Genomic DNA, 13963 nt, shown 5'->3' with positions numbered 1-13963 from the left:
TAGAAGCGTGTACAGAGAACAAGTCTTGCAGCAGCTCTCTAAACAATCTGAGGCCTACATATTCGTGTTATATGATTATTTTTAAAGTTCCTTAAAAACAAAACAGAAATGACTGATACTGAAGGGCACAACTAGTGTGAGGTGGAAGTGGCGCTGATTTCGTTTAGTGCAGTAAGAATACTGGTGGCTAAATTTGTGATCCTAATGTTAAACCGTTTCCATCGTCGAGTACGTAGGCTGTTAAACCACGAAACACCAAGGACGGGGCGGCGAGAGGAAGGAGGTGAGAGGAAGGAGGGGGGGGAGGGGGGAGGGAGGGGAGGGGAAGGGGCGGGACGGGCAGCGTGGGCAGTTCAAGATGTTAGCTGAAGGCGGCGAAATTTAGCGAGAGAGAAAGTACTACGCGCGGCAATCTCAATCTCAGGTCTGTCCCTCCCAGCATACTTTGCGCGTGTATACCTTTGAAATTTATTGTTACACTTTTTAAAGTAATATTATATTAGTGTTTCCAGCACCTGAAACCTTTTATCTTTTTGAATATGCTGCATGTTGCTTTGCATCTCCAAACTAATTACTGAAAAATGTTTTTTACGATGCGTGAATTTGCTTCAATTTGCATATGCTTTACTGTAAGCATTGAGAAAAGTTGGAAGAAATTTGAAAAATAATACATACCCAACACACTAAGCGCACACGTACTCAGATTAAAATAAAAAACCGAAGACGGTGTATATCAAACTGCCTGTTACCGCTGGCACAAAAGCTATTTCCGATGAAAAACACTGTCCATTATCAGATTGTAAGATATTACTCAAAAACTAAAACGTACGTAAGAACATGACAATAACAAAAGTGAATGACAACAGAAATTATTTCAGCGATGGAAATACCGGCCGGGCACTCGGCCCGCTGATTCAGTTACTTGAATCAATACGGCAACAAGCCAATTTTTTTTAAACTTCGTTTCCGCCAAGACCCGTTCCGGCCGTCGCCCACTTTAATAGGCTTCGTTCAGTCACTTAGTTACTGTCAGTGTGTCAATTGCATTTTAAATGCTGCATCCACCCTGTGTAAAACAATTTCTTTGAGTAATATCTTTTCCGAATGTCGTATTAAGGTCTAATCTAGAATTATGGTGCATTTATTTGCTTTCTGCATACAGTACCTCTCTGTTCAACATTTAATGTGGTATGGAAGTCAGAAAATACAGTGAGTACAGAAATTGTGTTGTAATGGACAGCTGCAGCATTGAAAATGTAGTTGACATACTGATAACAAATATGTGAGTGCACAAAGCCAACTAAAAATTGGCAAAGGCCCAAATACAGTTCGGCATACATAAAAAACGAAACATCTGTACATCTGTTGCTGTATTTCTTCAAATCATGGAGGGAAACACTGCTGAGTGTTAGGGAGAGGGAGACTTATGCTTATACTATATTCACATACACAAAAATTGAAACATTTCGAGGAAGAATCAAGTCGGAAAATAACTTCTGAGAACAGTCTACACAGCACCTCAGGATACTAAAAAACTATATGTAATATAACAAAATACAGTATATTATCAATAGCCAATGAAATTGCAACTCACAGAATTTTTGAAGTCAAATACTTCCAATTGAGGGCAACAAAACTGAAATAATGGCTGATAAGAGGTTTTTCTCCGGTCACTACTCAGTAACCAACATCAAGAGTATGAATCACACTGAACAAACTTTAGTAAGACCAGTCTCAACTGACATAAGTATTGCTACATTTCCTCTTAATGCCACATATTTTGATGTCAACCAATACCATTACCTTTCTAGGCCACTAATGAATTGGGTAGAAGTAAATAAACTTAACTGCAAATTAGTGAAAATAGCAATGGCATATTCATCACATGTGTGATTACAACTACTGTAATTTAAATCCTTTACTAATTAAGAAGCACAACACTACCCTGAACACAGTCCTAAGAGCAGATGTTTTCTGTTGTCTTCCTCCTACTTGGGAATGGTATATTAAATATGTATCTGCACAGGACTTAACAACTGAAGTCATAAGTCCCCTAGAACTTAGAACTACTTAAACCTAACTAACCTAAGGACATCACACACACCCATGCCCGAGGCAGGATTCGAACCTGCGACCGTAGCAGTCGCGCGGTTCCGGACACATGTAATTAGATGAAGTGCTTGTAGAGTGGTATGCAATAATACTGTTCTTACCATAAAGCATAAAATGGAAAGCAAGCTAAATGCAAAAGTCAATACCAAACACATCTTACTCCTCTCATAAAGTACAATGACATTTTCCCAACTTATCAGCTCCATCTGATAGACAGATCACAACCCAGGTAGTTTTACACCCTCACTCAAATCAACAACGTAGAAAGGTATATATTCAAACTGTACAAACTATATGAGGAATTACATCTTCTGTTTTCAAGTACCTCTGGATTACAAAAACAAGGTAATGAGTAAATTAATAATTTCTAGCTACGTGCAAATATTCAATTCAGGACCTAAATATGTATCTGATAGAGTGTGACCAGTAATTCAACAGTGGCTGAGAAATTAGTGCCAAGTCTCTATGTAGAAATTAAAGAGGACAGATGATTCTGTAAAAATGACAGTTTCCTGAACTTTCACAAAATTTTGGCAGAGGCAGAAGAGCATAAAATGCCAGTCCAACTAACGCTAACAATGTTGACAGAAGATCATCATCAGAAGTGTCAGAGTGTTACATTGGATTTCTTGCTCTTTGATGCTGATTATGATTATTCCCTGAGCTATAACCTCACCAAGAAAATGCATATGTAGCATTCCACCCTGTCCCAAAAGGCCTGTTCATGGGGGAAGGCATCCGCATCAATGTAAATGTGTATCATAAAAATGCTGCAAAAACATCACCTGCACTTTTACAAATCATAATAATCTCCAGCTGACTCTACTGCACTTAGATATGATGTTGTCGTTGTGGTCTTCAGTCCTGAGACTGGTTTGATGCAGCTCTCCATGCTACTCTTTCCTGTGCAAGCTTCTTCATCTCCCAGTACTTACTGCAACCTATGTCCTTCTGAATCTACTTAGTGTATTCATCTCTTGGTCTCCCTCTATGATTTTTACCCTCCACACTGCCCTCCAATGCTAAATTTTGATCCCTTGATGCTTCAGAACATGTCCTACCAACCAATCCCTTCTTCTAGTGAAGTTGTGCCATAAACTCCTCTTCTCCCCAATTATATTCAATACCTCCTCATTAGTTATGTGATCTACCCATCTAATCTTCAGCATTCTTCTGTAGCACCACATTTCGAAAGCTTCTATTCTCTTGTTGTCCAAACTATTTATCGTCAATGTTTCACTTCCATACATGGCTACACTCCATACAAATACTTTCAGAAAAGACTTCCTGACAACTAAATCTATACTTGATGTTAACAAATTTCTCTTCTTCAGAAACTCTTTCCTTGCCATTGCCAGTCTACATTTTATATCCTCTCTACTTCGACCATCATCAGTTATTTTGCTCCCCAAATAGCAAAACTCCTCTACTACTTTAAGTGTCTCATTTCCTAATCTAATTCCATCAGCATCACCCAACTTAATTCGACTACATTCCATAATCGTCGTTTTGCTTTTGTTGATGTTCATCTTATATCCTACTTTCAAGACACTGTCAACTGCATTCAACTGCTCTTCCAAGTCCTTTGCTGTCTCTGACAGAATTACAATGTCATCAGCGAACCTCAAAGTTTTTATTTCTTCTCCATGGATTTTCATACCTACTCCGAATTTTTCTTTTGTTTCCTTTACTGATTGCTCAATATACAGATTGAATAGCATTGGAGAGAGAGGCTACAACCATTTCTCACTCCCTTCTCCACCACTGCTTCCCTTTCATGCCCCTCAACTCTTGTAATTGCCATCTGGTTTCTGTACAAATCTTAAATAGCCTTTTGCTCCATGTATTTTATCCCTGCCACCTTCAGAATTTCAAAGGGAGTATTACAGTCAATATTGTCAAAAGCTTTCTCTAAGACTACAAATGCTAGAAACATAGGTTTGCTTTTCCTTAATCTTTCTTCTAAGATAAGTCGTAAGGTCAGTATTGCCTCACGTGTTCCTGTATTTCTACGGAATCCAAACTGATCTTCCCCGAGGTCGGCTTCTATTAGTTTTTCCATTGGTCTGTAAAGAACTCTTATTAGTATTTTGCAGCTGTGGCTTATTAAACTGATAGTTCGGTAATTTTCACATCTGTCAACACCTGCTTTCTTTGGGATTGAAAAAAATATTATTATATACAAAATATAATGAAAAGTCATCAAACTTCAGACTCTTCTTCAGTATATTTTTGAACATATTTTGAAATAACCCATTTTTAAACTCCAGCAGTAATTCTCACAACATGATTATCCCAAATCCTATGACAACGGCTCTCCATGGTTTTAACATTCTGGCGAAATCTTTCACTTTGTTTCTCACTGTTGTCTCTTAAATTTTCAGGAAAACAGTAAGTGGCTGTGTAAATAGTGCACCTTAATACTCATGTTACACCAAAGGGATCTGAAACTTAAGTATCACATCTGCCAGTTCAACTTAGTTTTCAGCTCTGCATTTTCCCTGAAAACTTCTGACAGTTACAGCAAATGACGTTCAGACTTTTCGTTACACCTAATTCATCGAATTTATGAAGGGCGGATGCTAAAGGAGTTGTGTTATTTGTGGGCTGTTAAATATTTGTGCTGCAATTTTTTTCCATACATAAGTGAGGCATTTCCCCCTACATATATATGCAAAGCGTGATCCATTCTTATCAAGAGCATTTAAAAACTATTTCATAAGGCCCAGTTTGATATGTAGTGGAGGAAAGATTATTTTCTCTCATTCAACCAAGGGGCCATTTATATCATTCTTTTCCCCAACATCCATGTTTTCTATCTTAGGCCACTCTTTTCTAACCCAGTCATGTTTTGTCTGTGCTGTTCCAGAGCAACAAGAAGCAAGAATGTTTGGTGTGGCCACTTTGCTGTCCAAGGAGAAACTTTACCATATTGCTTAAGTTCACAAAAATCACCCACTGATGTTCATGATACTTTATCTTCTCCAAGACAAAGCTATGGTGTTACACTGAGTTAGCAACTAGAATTAAACTATATTTGTTCTCACTGTATAGAACACCACATTTCAATTTTCACTTTGAACTGCAACAAATATGCACCAGTCATCTGGAAAATATTCAGAAAGATCCATTTTTTTCCAGGACACTTCTAAATTTCAATGATAAAATAAAAGATCATCATCTTGACAGGAGATGTACAGCAGACCCGTTTCTCTTGCATAGTAAAAGTTAATTTTGGTTCCTGTGTCCAGTAAATTTCTGTCATTCATAAATTCATAAGCTTCTTTAGATAGCTAGAGATCTCTGCTGAGGGCATTAACACACTGACTGTCATGAGGTCCCATGCAGCCACGATAGAGCCTCTCGCGTGACGCCACTGTCTGGCCTGTCGGTGAAACATCCATCACTATACGTATAGCAGTGAACATGTTTACTCAGCCTGGTTGAAACGTTGAGGAATTGATAATGTCCCCTAATAATTACTGTCACTTTCAATAGAAATGATTATTAAATAAACACCCTAGCTGCAAACAGACATTGATTTACTTCATTGGAGATATGTTGAAAATGTATGCCCAGACCAGGACTCTAACCCGGGATCTCCTGCTTACATGGCAGATGCTCTATCCATCTGAGTCACCGAGGGCACAGAGGATAGTGCGCCTGCAGGGACTTATCCCTTGCATGCTCCCGGTCAGGGCACACATTATCAACATGTCTCCAATGAAGTATATCAACGCCTGATTGCAGCTAGGGTGTCCATTTAATTATCATGTCATTCTAGCGAAAGCTGCATGGTCATCAACGGTAACTGTCCTTTCAGGAATAGATACTACCTTCATATACGCTTTCATTAGCATCAGAGAGCCAATACTTGACATCACAAAGCACTTCCTCCGAGTGAGATAATGAATGTTTTGCAGAGACTAAATCAGGGTAAGTCAACTTGGTTTGATTGATTCCAGTGATATTTATTCCACGGAACTAACCGCTACCAAAGTGGTTTTCGGGTTCTTTCCTAAACATCAAGTTTCATACTTTCTTTTCCCCTGTGGTAAATGTCCTGTACAAGATTTACAGATGTGAAGTTGTGCCCAGGTTTTATCCTGATCACCAAACATACTACCAAATTATCAAAGATTTTTTTTTTTTTTTTTTTTTTTTTTTTTTTTTTTTTTACAAAGTCACTAATAGTATTTCCATTCTCTTTCGATCTGTATTCTCCACATATATAGCAAAACACATCAGGATGATTACACAATTTCTTCTAATTCAACTCATTATATTTCTTTTCAACACCACAAATACAACGATCTGCAACACAATACATTTTAGGTGAACTTCACAGCAACACTTTCCCAAAAACAAATATTGTGCAGGGCCAACTACACTCAATCCCATACGTCAAGAAGTCACAAATTTATCTCAACTCTAGCACTGAAGATCACTTAGGTACTCTGATGCTTACTCTGTCTGGTAAATTTTCCTGAAATTAACTGGATGGCAGACTGGTAACAAAGCAAATATACAGGAACTAATACCTGCGTATGTGATTTAGAATTGCACAAAATGGAGTTAGAACTGCACTTTTCATGTAGAGTTGCACATTCAAAAACACTCATCTAAAATCCAGAGCAGATAAAGAAATTTTGTTTCATATTCCACGAGTTCTACAAACCTAGGCACAAAAAAACTCTTTCTTGTAGGCCCACGTAAATAACAGCAAAACCTGACATGGATGAAAATATATGATAGAAGTAAAAACGTGCACTTAAACATGTATTTGCCAATGAGCCACTTGCAAGGTAACTGAGAATGAGTGGTTACGATTTTCCACCAACCTCAGTAAGGAATCTGTTGTATGTAGACCAACTACATTTGAAACGTAAACTTTTCAATTAAGTCTCCACCTAACTGGGCTCAAACTCAAAATTCAACTATGACACATTGCTCGGGAATGTGATACGTGAATGACGACGTACTGGTATTTTTCTGCTGATGTAAGAAGACACTGCCAATGTTGTCAAATATGGACATATCACACTGGATCTGTACCTTTGCCTCTAAGATCACCTGAATCAAACCTCTGGATTTGTCTGTCTGCGGTCATCTCATAAATAAAGTGTACTACACTCCTGTTGCTAAGTTGAAGATTTAAGAGTTGATCCAGGTTCTTTTCAAAGAATCCAGAATACACTTCAGCGACAATTGCAGTACCGTATACAAATGCAAGCAACACACACAGAAAAAGTTCTTTAAAATGTGAGTGTAAAGTAAATTGTAATGTGTAATATGATGTAGTATATTATTCTGGTTAAGGTAGACCACAGGGGAAATTAGACTCAAATTACATGCAAATACATTCGTACTTACTAGAACAATATTGGCTATGAAGTCACTAGTTGCTTGTAACCACATATTAGCAGGGTATTTCATAAATGGCTTGTTTGCAGACCAATGTTTTGACAGAATTTTTGCTTCTATTAGTACATACTTTCACCTGTGCAAGTTAGTTATTAACTATAATACACCTTGTATAAAAATTGGTGTCACCGTTACAATAAGCGTTTTAGCAATAGAAGCAGTTATGCAGAAAAAGCGTCAAAGATAACAACTTGAATGGAAAAAAACTTAATTCATACGGTCATTATAGTTGGGCTGTTATGAGTTGACAGGCGAGAAACTCCACTTTACAGTAACAGTTTTTTGTTTTGTTTTGTCATTCCGATTTAAAATCTGTTACATGAAACAATGGCAGAAATGGATGGTACACTGGATTATATATTTGTGTAGAGTAGTTTATTTCCCAAAAGAATTATGTATACTAATGATTTGAAGGAACATGCTGACATGGCATTACGCTGTTATGAAATACGTAACCACAAAAATATGTCTCTGAATTTTATTGATGTATATACTGTGATGAATATATGCTCCATTTAAGGAGAACCTTTGGGGAGTTTGGGAGATGTGGACAGGAACTAGAAGAAAACTGGAGCTTTGAGTCAGAATGTAAGGCATGCTTACGTAGTGGAATTACGCCACACTGCGCACAAGAAGTAAAAATTCAGATTTGTGTCAGTGTGGTAGACTATTTTACATTATAGCAAATGTTCACTAGATAACTATTAGGTTTTTCTTCCACAATGCCCACCATGCAAAACAATTTATACTAGGTGTGCAACTAAAATTTAAATTCTCCTCAGTGATGTCATAATTCCCATGTCTTGATTATTATAATAATCACTCAATCACATAGCAATATGGGCTTGTGCTTGACTACTTTAATCATAGAACCAGGCCCTTATTGAGAAGTGTGGACATTAAATGATGCTTGTTAATAAATTTACTATTGCAAACAGCTTACCATTCCCATCTTCCTAAAACTTCATTCCAAATTATTTACACCACCAACTTACGGCCAAACCAATACACCACACAGCATGCACATTATCCATTACTGCATTAGGCTTATATGGGAAATACATGTTATTTTTCAACTGGAATCACAAAAGGATTGAAGGAAATTTGTGAAACCAGGGAATTGCAAAATAAAATTGAAAATTTCTCCTGGGATATAACACCAAGACACACACGCGCGCACACACACACACACACACACACACACACACACACACACACACACACACACACACACACAGACAGACAGACAGAGAGAGAGAGAGAGAGAGAGAGAGAGAGAGAGAGAGAGAGAAAAGCACTTTGATAGTACGGTGCTTCATAGAGACAGTCCTTGTATATCTATAATGTAATGTGGAATATGAAGTGTACTGCAAGTAGATTTTCTTTTCACACCCACGAAACATTAGGAGATACTGACAGGTCAACTTAGGACTGAAGTCTAGGTCCCTGGAGCTATACTCTTGACACTGTCAGATGGAGCACTAAGGCATACCTAAACAAACATTAAAATCAGGCAGCTGCTAGTAGTGCAATTACAGGTAGCAATGTTTTAAGATACAAATAAGTCTCTTGGAAATGGCGGGAGTGGTCTGTCTCTGTAAGATACTTACCACCAACCGGAGAAACTAAATAATCATTGGAATATAAACCAGACTAAAATTTACAAGAATATGTAAATCACATTGTTTGTGTTACAAAGCTGAAAAAATCCAACTCATCACCAGTATTTTATAGTGCTTTATCAAGAAATGCCTATCATGAATCGGCATATTACTTTCTGAAAAATACACACTGGTTTTAGATTTGACCTGTCTTAAGTTCCAAATATGGATCCACTTCTTTTGTGAACTGGAAGCAGCCTATGTGTAGTAGTATCAGAATGTGTCGTCTAATCACAGATGTGACTTGCTATGACAGAACACGGGATAAGATTGTTGTACCTATTTATGGTTGGACAGCAAGAAGAGGAGTATTGTATCCATAGCAAACAACTGGCATTTTCAACAGCTCAATTAAAGCCAATGTTTTCTAACTTAGGCTAGAGTGTGGTATTGAAGATTCTCTCCCCCCCCCCCCCCCCCCAGAAAAAAGGGGTCTTGGTTGTGGTTACAGACTGGTCCGTAGTGTAGCCCGAAGTATGGGTCAGAATAGTCATACAAAACACTTTAGGAAATTGAAGGGGGGTTTACACTGTATAACTTTTACCTTGATCAATCTGAAGTAATCCCTGTTATATTCTAGGAAATTCTTCATTAATAGCAATTTTTTATGCATATCTCTAAGCATAACACACATTTTGGTATTCATTATTTAGTGTACACTACAAATACTTGTTTCTCCATCATGAAAGTTTTTCAAAGTGCCAACACACTTAGTTTTTTAAGCAGAAAATCACATTAACTGTGTATGCTCTCTCTTACCTGTCACAGTTTGGTAGACTATGTTCAACATAAAGCCAATTTTTTAAAAAGAGTTGCTGCTCACATTGAAATTTTATTATGTTTAAAAAAAACTGGTATGAAAATGTCCTAAGACATAGTTATGACTGGACTTTGCATGTAATATTTATAACCAATCAGTACTAGAACTAAAAAAGTTGCTGTTGCCCCACCACCCCATTCTCTGTTACTTCCACCACAGACCATGTGCAAGAAAGTAGCACTCAGAAACTTCTGCATATGTCTAACATTCATTATATGCTCCTCAACACTTGCAAAAAGCTTAACAGTATTTGCAGAAATTATTCCACTACCTTGGGTTCCATGTCACTTCAAAATACACTTTATTCATCTCACATATCTACATTTATAGTCCACAGCCTTTTTATGATTAAAGTAGAAGGTTCTCAGTTATCTTAATATTCCCCAGCCACATTCTTGGCATTCCAGTCACTGATGATCCTCTGTGTGTGTGTGTGTGTGTGTGTGTGTGTGTGTGTGTGTGTGTGTGTGTGTGTAACTGCAAGGATTAGCATTTAGTCTCAAGGGAATAAGAGCTACATTTTACATTATGCACAATACCTTCCTTGCTGTTACCTACTGGAATTAGTTGAGCATTTCCTTAATTTCCTCATGCTTATGATGAGTTTTTGTACCAGGACTCTCAATTTCTTTGGGTAATAATGAAAGCAATAAATACTATAACCTTAATGGTGTTGCTGACCAATATAGCTTATTGAAATTCACTCTATTAACCAATAAAAGGAAATAAAATCATTAATTTAATGTGAGGAGTGACTATCAAAAATGTGGAAGAAAATGAATTTTGCCAACTGTTCAATGACCACAGTAAGCTAACAAAAGTAATTGTAGAACTAAGACCACACACATCTATTTTCAAGTTCCAACTAGCCTATAATTTTCATAGTGCAGCTGTTTCTGAACTGTACAATACATGAGATAATGTTCAACATCCACAAATACATAAAAATGCAGACACTAAAAAGAACAATCATACTTCACAAATGATGGATAAAAACCATTGTCCATACCTGCATATAAGTCAGGTGACAGAAAAACTTCTTGAAGCATTTATTCAAGAAGTTCACTGCAAAAACTACATTAGCATGTTGCAGATCTCTAAAATTTTGCAGTCCTGGTTCTTCAATGCTATGTCAAACACTCATTCTAATTTGAGGATTATAATTCATGTTAATTCCCTAAGATCAATCTTTAGCATTTATCATGATTGGCTCTGGACACAAAAGAAACTGGCCTTTGGATGGTAAATGCAAAGTTGATGCCACAGTTTGATGACCAGGGATCTAGCAGTACTAATACTCTGTCAGTAACTATTGTTAATTACTTTTAAATGCCTTTGGTAACAGATGACTCGTGTGGAATAAATGAAAAAGAGAATATGTTATGCCTAAGCTTAATTTTCAGGTGGTGCATACTGCATGAAAATCTACCCACCAACAAGTATTTAGAAGAGGACACCATGCTTAAACAATTTTATTATTTTCAATAGGTAACATACACAACATACCTAAACAATTAAACTGTCAGGAAACCTTTACTGTGATTGCACTGTAGGCTATTATTACCCATGTGCAAAACTGTTTAAATACCATATTGTGATAACTTCATGCTCCAAGTGTAAGTAGCAAACTAGGTAACCAGTCACATGATACAAGGCATGCAGCTAATTTACATAAACAAAGCACTATTTCCACTGTCTTATGTACTTAAGGCAAAACTGGCACTATTTGTATAATGTTTAGACCCAACTAAGGACCCCCATCACAGGAAAATTTCTGTATACTACTTCATTGAAACTTGAATAAATCACACATTAAAATTTCGGGACCCAAGTCACAATTTCCCGTTATCTATCACTACAAATCTGATTGCACCTGACTGTTACCTGTAGTATCTCCAGTCTACAAGCAGATATCTGGGCCACTTCACAGCAGTGCAGTATTTTAGGGCGTAATATGACTGAACTGTGTGTCATGATGGCTATGTAGTTAGTTGAATGCGCTATGTTACTCTTATTTCTTGTTTAAATGGAGGAGGTAGCATGTTAATACAGGTCTTGGTGCCGATATTTATCCATCCTTTTACTGTGAATGAAAGAAGGCGTTCCCCAGTGAACATGACGTACGTAATTACGACAGCTTACCCAATTATAATGAGACATAAGAATGCTACGAGAATATTATTAAACAGTTAGTGTTAGAAACTCATTCACCCCAGAAATTACAACAGAGTTTGTGTCAAGCAACACAAACTTTACAAAATACACATTTACGTACGCCGTACAAGATTTCAAATTAGGCAGTCTGTACTAATAATAAAACTTAAATAAAAATTACGTTAATAGACAACACTTTCCCTACTGCGATTAAATCCTCTGCACAGTTTCCCTATTACATGAACAACACTGCGATAAAATTCGAAATGTCTTATTTGTGTACATTCACCACTGACATGTAAGAAGCGTACGATGTAGTGATAAAAGTTTGTCACTCCTCTAAAATTATATACAAATGCTTTGTAAACGTAGTTATTACTTAACCTATACATATGAAAGTAATGAAAAGTTTACAGTTCTCGAGGAAATATTTTCAAACCTGACATCATGAGGGTTACAACCGAGAGCCAAGTTTTATTCAAATGTCAACAACAGCCAAAATCGTTCATTACTAGAGAAGCCATTTTCACAATTTTCACCGCTTCTGAATTTTCATTCAAGCAGTTTCGAGGGTGTGACAAAAAATTAGAGTTTACACATTAAGTGTAATAACTCCACGAAGACAAAATACAATATTTCTTCAAACATTTGCGTGAGCAATGTAGTAATGGCGAATCACCGAGAGGAGGCACATCTGCGACAGAAACCCCTCTCTAACCAACGGGCGTTGTCACAAAAAGTTCATTATCAGCACATGATAAGGTTAGCAACTGAAATATCTCAGATGCTGGTTATAATACCAACTATTATGGAATTTACCCTCAATATTCGCAAAATTCTACTCACCGACGCACACGCCCTGCGATACGTCTCTCACACAGCGCAAGCTCTCCTGCTCTCCTCTCATTGGTTGACGACGAGTGACTTACGAAAAAAAAGGGGCAATTGTTTCTACATCGGAAAAACTTTCTGAACATTAGTATAACGAAAAGCAACAACATGAGTTTTATTCCTAATTACAAATAGTGGCTAAATGTATAACTTTCGTACAGATAATAACGAAATTAAATGTACGTTGATACTGCAAAGCATCATGCAACTGTTACCGTATATGGCTTGGTAGGCGTTACGATTTCGCGAAGTAATTATCAATAAATTCCATTTTTCTAAATGAAATTACTTATAAACACAACTTAACACGGAAGTTAAGGTAGTGAATTACTTAGTCACGCCTCGAGAAATGCGTGTTCCTAAACGATTTTTTTAAATGTCGAAAATCAATTGCGACAAACTCCAACTTCGATTGTCACCACTGATTGTTACCAGGTGTACATGTGTTCCTGGTAATATTGTCTCTAGTAATTGTAAATATGGAAATCTTCACAGCTCACTACATGTTAGTGGTTCGCTGTACAGCAATAATACACAGATAAAACTGCGGTATGCTCACTCTGCTGTTGCTGGAATGATCTTTCGCTGACAGCGAAGAGTTCATAAGAGGCGGAGGATGTTTAACCTTGCACTACTTTAAGGTCTCTCTCTCTTTGTCTCTCCCTTCCTCCCTTTTCGGCACATACACACACACACACACACACACACACACACAACATATTCGTACGCATGCAGTCACAGGACACAGGCTACGCAATAGAACAACTAGTCTCTAACGTTACATTTTTCACCTCCGACGCTTTACAGTATGAAACGTCCCTTAGCTTGCTTGCTCTATTTTAGAGTATGGAGAGGAACTCCAGGAATAGAGTGTGTGTTATTTACGCTAGCTCTGCTGGTC

The 13963-nt window shown here is 37.3% G+C and overlaps 1 protein-coding gene across 4 annotated transcripts in view; it reads right to left on the bottom strand.

The window, feature by feature from the left end:
• The window catches only part of LOC126299537 (talin-1), a 267085-nt gene extending 254002 nt beyond the window's left edge, over positions 1 to 13083 (bottom strand). For 2 of the 4 annotated variants that reach the window (XM_049991526.1, XM_049991530.1), the window contains exon 1: positions 13018 to 13083. The gene's annotated coding sequence lies outside the window, so the exon portion shown is untranslated. Of the gene's footprint in view, positions 1 to 12610; positions 12660 to 13017 lie in introns of those variants that run through there. The other 2 variants (XM_049991527.1, XM_049991531.1) reach the window with 2 other exon arrangements.
• Between the last annotated feature and the right edge of the window lie 880 nt (positions 13084 to 13963).

This window comes from Schistocerca gregaria, chromosome X (assembly GCF_023897955.1).
Source record: "Schistocerca gregaria isolate iqSchGreg1 chromosome X, iqSchGreg1.2, whole genome shotgun sequence".
Lineage (NCBI taxonomy): Eukaryota > Metazoa > Arthropoda > Insecta > Orthoptera > Acrididae > Schistocerca > Schistocerca gregaria.
Note: the sequence above shows the minus strand (reverse complement) of the source record. Positions and strands in the feature narration are given on the sequence as shown.